We start from the raw sequence: 10,062 nt of genomic DNA on the forward strand, positions 1-10,062 counted from the left end.
CCGCGTTTCATCTAGCGAGTCGGTGCTGGAGGCCTATCTTAAGTCCTTTTTCCTTTCAACCCTTTTTTAATAAGCCAAAGATGGGAAGGGAACGTGAATTTGACGGTGGAGGAGATGCATAGGAAGGGAAAATATCCTCTTTATGTGCGTCTCCTCTGTTGATTAAGGGCAAGCAATGCATTCGCTATTGCGAATGTTTATGGGCAGTGTTCGCTTCGCCATTAGGGCGGATTCAGGTGGCCGCTTGCTCGCCACCTTATGATATAAAAAACCGTCTACGAGAAAGGTGTTAACTTTTAATATACTAAAGTATGGAAAATAACCACTTAGTATAGAAATATGTTTGTTTACATACTATATTAGGTATTAGCTTAATTAAAGCTGTCACTGCATACATACAGCGGTACGAACAAACGTCTATTTAACATGCATATTATTAAAATAATCGCGGAAACAAACAAGTTCACTGCAAACTTGTCTAAGGTCTTTGTTAGATCTTATCACAAGCTGGGATAAGTTACTTGTAAGTAGATAAAAGAAACTTTTATATTTTGTACATTAGAGTTGTCACTGCATAGTAAAGATAAGCATAACTTAGATAGTTTTTTCAGTTTTAATATACGTTTATCCTTTGATACCTTGACTCTACTGCCCGATGCGGAATTTGACAAGATTTTAATTAATTAAGGTTATTGGACCGCATTCTGTGGAAGGTATTGGGGAAGGTCTATGCCCTGCAATGAGCAGATAAAGGCTCATGTTGTTGATGTCGATGATGATATGATGAAACGTGAACTTGCGAACAATGTCCAACTCAAATTTTGGGGTACAGTGAATTTTGTATAAGTTAATCGTAAACTATTATTCCTTTATTTCATAGACCTTGAATCGTACTAATATTATAAAAGCGAAAGTTTAGATGAATGGATGGATGTTTGTTAGCGTCTGTAGCCTAAAGGGCTGAACGGATCTCCATGAAATTTGGCACAGATTTAGAGCATAGTCGGGAAGAACGCATAGGCTACTTTTTATCCCGGGAATAGTTACGGTTCCCGTGGGATTCATTAATTCAGTTTTTTAATGTTTACTCGGTCATTCTGCAACGGTTCAACATATCTTATTGAAATTTGGCACAGATATAAAACAAAGTCTGGAGTACACATGGGATAAGCTTCATTCCCGAGAAATGTCCGGTTCCCGGGATACGTAGCTAATTGTAATTTATATAGTTAATTCGTATGTTTTCTAATACTACGCGGATGAAGTTGCGGGCAACAGCTCGTACGTTATAATTAATCAGTATCTAACAAATAAATCTCGATAAAATGTTTCATTACATTTGCAGTCCGGAAGAAACCCTCATTATTTTTACTGGGCAACGTAACTATCGGAGGCCGATTCTCTTTTCAGATAAATCGATTTTGACCGCGTCCCAAATTAACATCGATTAACAAACCTTCCTCAAAGCGCCCCCTTGCGGGAGATTTATGCGACACTTTCAAAGGGACTATATGTGGCTTTTACCATGGTCTATCTTCAATTAACACCAGAATCGATTCAAATCGATTTATTTTAGTTTATCTCAGTCTTACTAATTAAAAAAATAATGATTATTTTAGTTTAGATTTTTATTTTATAATTACGAACTCTGTTTAACATTTATAAAGTTTTCAATGCCTTTGTAAACATAAAGCCTGGGGATGTGTTAGCATTTTGTTGAACCTACTGCTCATAAAAAAACATATTGTTAACTAAAAACCGCAAAGGTTTCTGTTATAAAAATATGCAACTAAATTCTTTAGGTATGTTTCATAAAATGTTATTTTATTGCAGCTTTGAATTAACTATAAAAATGAATCACTGCGGTTTGTCGACCTTGGCTCGGCGCGACAAAGAAAGCTGTTAATAATTGTTACTCATACCTTTAAACAAACAGCTGTATCAACATTTTATAGATTTAATAAATCCCTTGTATAAAGTATTAGTTGAAGCGCTGACAATTTAAGCCCGCTACACACGCTCAGTTTTATCTAAACAGTCGAATCGTTCAGATAAATTTAATATTCGATCTATCCATACATATAAAAAATTGGAGCGTCTGATTTTTATTTCCCAGAAAAATTCCAGATTTTGGGAAGATGATTTACGTTGCTGATAACGAAAATCGCCTTTAAGAAAATGTTGTCTGTCTGTCTGTATACAGGCCGCGTTTGTTCCGGATAATCTCCGATACAGGTGAGCCGATTTTTCACTGTAGGGTATATATATGAATAGGTATATTATAGGCTATTTTTTTTTTAATTCCGCGCTGCAAAAATGGCTTAACGAGTGGTCCGATTTTGATAGGAATTTGACTGAAAGATAGCTAGTAGATGGTAGATGCATGGGGAATGTGATAGATGACTTTAAAAAAAATCAACGCTAACTAATTTTGCGGGCGACAGTTCGTCTGATTATACACTGAACTGAACAGATCCCAGTTTTTTTAGAATTACTTAACGATCTGAGTGTCCAGATAAAACTGAGCGTGTGTAGCGAGCTTTATGTTTATTGTACACGATTTTATAAATGCATATAGCCATCTCTTATATATGCTTTGTCATAATAGAGATAGTAATTCCTTTTACTTCAAGTATTACGGTAATGGAGTCCTACAGTAAATGCAGCATATTGACGACTATATATTGTACATTTGACAAAGAGAAAACGTAGTCGTTATTGTGAAAATATACATATAAGAAATAAGATTAAAATGGTAAGGACATACACGGACAGCCTTAGTGTAGCGGCTTCTGGCGGTCGTAGCAGTACACGTTAGCTGTACACGGACCGCAGTTTACTTTCGTCACTGAAAATTCTGCAGCATTTCAACTAATTGAAGCTGTAGCCGACAGCTTGAAGCCGTCCTTGTACAGCGGCTCTTATATTGACAGATATTAATAAGTGGTTTGTATTTGCCAATGCAGTATCTAACCTGAAGTTTTAAAACATTCTCTTAGAATAAAAGATAATTGTCAATAGTGTACACACTGACCTCTATAAATAGACAAGCTTTAAAACGTAGTACTCTCTGTCTAATCGATGGTAAAATAAGAATTGAAGGTATAGAATTTACTGTCAGTAACATCAAAAAGGGCTTTTAAGGTTGAAAGAAGCAAAAGCTGTCATTTTCAAGTAATCGCCTATCCATTTAAACAGATCAGTGCATTTACAATATACATTTGCACTCTATGCATGTGTCAACTATTCAATACTCATCATTAAAACGTCCCACGGCTAAGTACGAGAAAGTGTCGGCCTTTGAACGTAGCCTATAGAAAGCTAACTTTATCTTGAAATCAGCTCTAAGTTATAACTTAAGTAGTAACTTAGCGTCCACTTTAATTCCGCAGATTTATAGCTGAATGTTTATAAATTACTTAGATTTATGCGATTTCTAATTATTAACGTAAGTCTGAATGCTAATGGCTTTTAATGTTCGATCTGTGATTGTATGTTTTCTTATATTTGTATATTTAAATGTGTTTTCTTAATGGATGATTTTTTTTTACTGGAATTGTTTTGCAAGGAGTCTAGGAAGAGATGGATGGAGTTGGTGACATGATTAAGATGGGAATTACGACTGAAATGAGGAATTATAATTATAATATAAAAGCCGGCCAGATGGAGACCAAATAACTTTAAAAATAAAAAAAATCCAATATTATAATTGCAAAAGTTTAGATGGATGGATGGATGTTTGTTAGAGTTTGTAGCCTCAACATCTAAATAGATCTCGATGCAATTTAGCATAGGCTACTAATTTTTTTTAATTCCATGCGGACGGAGTCACGGGCGAATGCTAGTAATAAAAATAATAATTTATTTATTGCCGCTTTTGTGTACATTTTATGGAAGTCTTGGCTCTTGTAGTAGGTTGCCCTCACAGGAGCCAATTCCTTTCCCAACGAAATACAAAGAAATACATTGCGATTAATTAGTTCTTTTGATGAATGATTTAATATGGTGGATGAAAACTGTTGTACTGATATTACATGGAGGATATGTCAGGGTCATGGTGATGATGTTTTAACAGTGGTAGAGCCCGCTTTAACATCTTCGCACAAATGGGCGACAAATGGCGCGTCATGGTTTTACACCGGCCGTTGTAATACCACGACCACACAGAAAACAGGCGTGAAGTGGAAGCAATTCCGCGTTTCTGATGAGTGTGGTGCCGGAGGCCTAATTTTAGTCCCTTTCCCTTTACACCCTTTTCTTAAGAGGAAAGGATGGGAAGGAAAAGTGGATTTAACGGTGGAAAAGCATAGGAAGGGGAAATGTCCTCTTTATGTGCGTCTTCTCCTCCGTCAATAAGGGTAGGCAACGAATCTGCAGTGGGGGATGTTTATGGGCAGCGATCGCTTTCCATTGCGGTGGATTCAGGTGGCCGCTTGCTCGTTTGCCACCTTACTATTATTAAAAAAATTTATGTACTTTTTTAACAGGGTATTTATCAACAATGTAGATGTTACGCTCCCATTATTTTAATATGCAATTTATAATGATATTGTTGAATGTTAAATATTGCAGTAAAGTATTCGATTCGAATGACTTCGTTAAAAACAATCGTAAAATGTTCAGAGATTAATTTGACAATAAATTAAATTTCAGATAAAACAGTACATTTGTGTCAACCTTTATCCGCACATGGGGCCACGAAACCCGAGATTAAAGTTTACCACATAAAGGAAAATGATATATCTCGATGTGTTTATATAAAACTAGCTTTCGCTCGCGACTCCGTCCGCGAGGAGTTAAAAAAATGCAAGTAGCCTATGGATGGATGGATGTTTTTTAGTGTTTGTAGCCTAAAAGGCTTAACTGATTTCGATGAAATTAGGTGTAGATGTAGAGGATAGTCTAGAAGAACATATAGGCTACTCACTTTTGTTTTTTTTTTATTTAAGCGGACGGAGTCGAGGACGAAAGCTAGTTATCTATATACGAGTAGAGCTTTAGTTCAATGATAGTATAAATTATTTTTTAAAAGACTGGTTAAACGTCAGACGTCCTTGACAGTACAGATGAACCTCCGTGCATTGTTATTGCGCGGGATTGGAGCGAGGTCGGGATGAATGTCTTGTGTTATTGCCTACAACATGGTACTATGAAATACTACGCAGTTCGGTACTTATCGCCTGTTAAAATTTCGATGTTTCTTTTTTTTTTGATATCGCAGATGTTTTTATTTATGGTACATTAATAGGCTCAGTATTTCTCTGTTTAAAACTTATGTTTATAACATGTGCTTTGTTGTTAACTTAGGTCGGAAATAGTCAGGCCGGGGTTGCGGACGTAAGCGAAAGCGTACCCGTAACCCCGGCCTCAGGCGTTGGAGGAACAGAGGGGTTTAGTGGGTATGCCCCCCATTATGGGGGGAGTCCCACATGACTACCGCGTTGCTACCTGGGCACGGAGTAAGCGTAAAGCATTCACCTCGGGCAAAAAAAAGAGTCCTAAAATAGTCAATTAAATTTTTTACTACCAAAACTTTGTTAAAGTTTAGAATTTTTAAGGGACATACATAATGTTGGGTTTGATCGCAGAATTTAGAGGTTAATGGTGTTGAAATTAAAACTTACTTTATTGGCATAATTTACAGCGACCCGGCTGTGATATACGACTCTCGATGTGTTTGTGTTCGGGATCGAACGGGATCTCTTTGTTTTAAATTTGGCAGATATTGTATTGGGAAGAAAAACGCGTTGGCTTTATTACATCAATGTAATATAACTTTATTAAATACTTATATACTTATTTGTGAATTAAATTTACCATACGCTAGATTAGTTTAAAATATGTACTAAAATCAATTGCAGAATTACTTTTTTAAAATTGAAACGGAAGTAAATGTACCGTGTTATTTATCTGTATTCAATAAATAAGTATTTTGAACATAAAAATGTTCAATATTTTCCTAACATGTTAGGTAAAAAACGAGGCTTAACTAATCTTTGCGCGTGTTATTGGATCACGTCCGACTCGCGCGTGTCTCTCGGAGACGTATCTTATTCTATCAGATATAAGTCATCTTGTATGGATTGAATTATCAATCACTTTAATAGGTCAAGAACACAATGGCGCCGTTTGCTTACTCTATGTTCCGGAAACGTTGAAAACATTTTTTTATTGCTGATGCATAATTTAAGGTGTTTAACGACTTTTATGATAATCTAAAATCTTTGAAAATACTTGATGATTTTTCTATTGATATTCTTTTTGAAGCTGAAATAATATTATAGATAAGCGAAATCTCAATTGGCTAATAAGTACATGATTACATTGTCTTCTTGTAACAGATTGCGGTGAACGGTTCAGTTATTTTTTTTACGTCTGTATAGCACAAAACGTAATAGACTGTTATTAAGAAACAATTATCGAGAGTTTTTATTTCGTTCGTCTATTGTTAAATTGCATGTCTGAAATGCTATAAAAAATCAGCTCCTGGAATTAAATAGACCTACTTAAAATGCAGTTTTAATTTGTTTTTAAATGTTAATTATAACATTTGTTACAACGCTTATTTTCATTAATATTAGATGTCATTTATTTTTTAGTCATACTTCATACTAATATTGTAAATGCGAAAGTTTAGATGGATGGATGTTAGAGTTTGTAACCTAAACGGCTGAAAGGATTTCGATGAAATTTAGCATAGACGTAGAGGATAGTCTGGATGAACATATAGGTTACACAGCTTTTATTTTTTTAATTCCAGGCGGACGGAGTCGCGGGCGAAAGCTAGTCCTATCATATATGTTCAAAATAGCTTGACGTTACTTTATGAATTGACACAGCTGTAGAACATAGTCTGAAACAACATAAAGGCTACTTGCTAAAGTATTTTTGATTCGTAGGCAAATGGTAGCAAATTGTACTTTTGCAAATTAACATTATAAAACAAATAAAGCATATACGTTAAGTACCTGTTAGTACACCAATATTCAACTTATGATATACAGTACGAAGGGAACGATAATCGATTAAAGTTTATACTAAGCGGCATCTGCGCTCGGACACCTCAAGCATATGGCAAGGCAACAGTGGCCATTCTGTCACAAAAAAAGAAAATCGATTCTTTGTAGCTTAAAAAATAACTCGTATAGTAAAAATCATAAACATGTAGTATGTCGTGAAAAATACCAACAATGTGTGTAAAATCAATATCTTAGTAGGCATTGGCTGCTTCACCTTGCGACACATTTCATACCCAATTAAGATGAGTCAGTGACATAAAATGATTATTCAGCGAAGCGTGCGTTATCTCATTTGGACGAGTAAATGGCCTGTCCGTTTGAATTATACGGGTTCCGGGAAGGCTTCCACGCTCACTGATAAGATACGCCTTTTGAGTACATAAGCATTTCCGGTAGCGTAACAAACAATAGTTCAACCATCTTGTTACTAGTGTTTTTCCGTGACATCTACGCGGATTTAGATGAAATAAGTGACCTATGTGGTGGTAAAAAGGTGGCAAATGAGAAAGCGGCCACCTAAATCCGCCAAAATGGCAAAGCAACCGCTGCTTATAGACATCCGCAATTGCATATGCGTTGCGTACCCTAAATCGACGTAGGAGGAGACACACTTAAAGAAGATGTTTTCCCTTCCTACGCGTCTTCTCCACCGTCAAATCTACTTTCCTATCCAATCCTTTCCTTATAAGAAAAGGATTGGACGGAAAAAGGGACTAAAATTGGACCTCCAGCACCACTCTCATCATACCCGGAATTGCTTCCTCTTTGCGCCTATCTTCTGTGTGGTCGTGGTATTGCACCGGGTGAGCCGACTTTCGTGCGAACATGTTAAAACGGACTGTACCACACATATCCTTTCATCGAGATTAAGTCGTTTTTGAGATAGACGTATCTTGTTTGTTGTAACAAATATACATCCATTTAAACTTTCTCATTTATTTTAGTATGAAGTATATAAATGTTGGACTTCGACGGACTTTTCATGACAATTTAACTTCGATTGAAATTAATATTCGATATGAATCATAATATTAAAGTAACTTAAATAGTTTTTGAATCGAAGTTATGCTGACTATGGATGTTGTGTCTGGTACTATCTAAACGTTACTTCTAACTTGGAATGCAATATTTTCTTAGTGTAAAGTTACTCGTGTTCTACTTAAGTTAAATGTCAGACGATTTAATAATATGATACCTGTATTTCATTAATTTTACGAGCTTTAGAAGCTCCGTAAATTTTGTACTAATTACTTGTTATGTTAGTATATCATACTAATATTATAAATGCAAAAGTTTAGATGGATGGATGTTTGTTAGAGATTGTAGCCTATACTGCTGAACGGATTTCGATGAAATTTGGCATAGATGTAGAGTATAGTCTGGAAGAAAACATAGGATACATACTTTCGTTTTTTTTAAATTCCCCGCAGACGGAGTCGCAGGCGAAAGCTAGTAAGTTATATTTGCATTAAAATAAGTAACATTAACAAGTAAAATAATAATCAATGAAACAAGCAATTCCGAGTCCATTTGAAGGAAGGAAGCATGGTTATTTTTAAATATTGCCGATGTTTTAACTAATTTTTATAAAAACGTAAACGTGGCAAAAAATACATGAGCAATCTAAGGTCTACATTATATTATTGAAATAATTTTTCAAAGTATAAAATAAAGTTATAAAAATGAGAATTTAAAAACTATTCTCTCGAGCTCCGGCTGCATTACAATTTGGAAAAGTTTCGTGGAAACTGCGCGATAGGTCAGTTCCTCTCAGTAACATTGTTAAAACTTACGATGTAAGAGAAATATTACCTAGACCGAAACTTTATTTAATCTATGATACTAGACGTTATTATTTTTAAATCTAGTATTTTCAGTTAGAGTTAAAAATATTATAACCAACACAATAAAAGCAAATTTTATACATTTAAGGAATCATTAGTAATTAGTGCAAATGTTCAAACAAACAATATGATTAAGCTCAGTTAAAAATAAATCTATAAATGTTTGATTTTAATTTCAGTAAAAGTCAAACGACAAAAATAAACAAATGCAACTCACCTTTTAATATCCACCGGAAGGCTTTATTAACCCGGCAGTATTCACAAAAAAACAACACAGACAAAAAAAGTATTAGAACAAAAAGTTCGTGGAAATGGCGCGCAAAACTGACAGCTGTCAGAGATGAAAAATTGTCTGTCGGAATGGAGAAAAATGGATGAAAAGTCGTATATCGTATTTGTATTTTAGTTTGGTGTCTGCTTCGCGCCGGTTGGAGGCAATGGAGCCCGCGTAATGAATGGTCGCTAGTGAGGTGCCTCGTTGAACGGCTTTGTCGGTAAATGTGTGCCTTATACTACGCTCTATATATTTTGATACTCGTAATTAACATGCAATTATTATTTTAATAACATAAAAGTGTTATACTTTTATTTATGCTGTATATAAAAACACTACTACTTTCTCGGCTTTGAAGCGAAACCTAAGTTGGATACAGTCAGTAAGTAGTCAAGTAATATTAAATATTATTTTTTTTATTATCTTGTCTCCTTTACTAATGACTCCACTTATTAGTACCAAACAAAGTAAAAAGAAAACTGTAATAATCACTTGTAATACATAAGTAATAAGAATACATCTTTGCAAATTACCCTCATTATCTTCGATGTACTAAACACCAGTACATACTAATGGATTAATAATAAATGTTAGTTGAATTACAAGTATCAACATTGTTTGCGTGCGCTTCATTTATAGCGGTCCGTAGGTTCGCACCGAATCAGCTTGGCATTTTGGCTGACAAATGTCTGCGCGGGCTAGTGCTCGCGGGTATGGAGTCTAGACTTATTTTAATGCACTAAAGATTAGTCGATGTCTTAGTTATTTTAAAAAGTAATTTCATATTGAAACTGTTACAATACAACAATAAGAAAAGAGAGTTTTAAGGACGTCCTAAATTATAAAGTCTTTCCTGTTCAAAAAATAAAGTGCCAAGTATAAAAAACATTGACTTTTATTGGTTTAAGTAATTTAGATAAAAATG

At 34.9% G+C, this 10,062-nt stretch overlaps 1 long non-coding RNA gene across 1 annotated transcript in view; it reads right to left on the reverse strand.

Moving 5' to 3' along the window:
- Positions 1-9,335, reverse strand: part of LOC106107479 — a gene marked incomplete at its 3' end in the record, with an annotated part of 26,774 nt that extends 17,439 nt beyond the window's left edge. Inside the window, 1 exon segment of the long non-coding RNA XR_001225871.1 lies at positions 9,081-9,335. This is a non-coding gene — a long non-coding RNA (uncharacterized LOC106107479).
- Positions 9,336-10,062: the final 727 nt, after the last annotated feature.

This window comes from Papilio polytes, unplaced genomic scaffold, assembly GCF_000836215.1.
Source record: "Papilio polytes unplaced genomic scaffold, Ppol_1.0 DF822067.1, whole genome shotgun sequence".
In the NCBI taxonomy this organism is placed as follows: Eukaryota; Metazoa; Arthropoda; class Insecta; order Lepidoptera; family Papilionidae; genus Papilio; species Papilio polytes.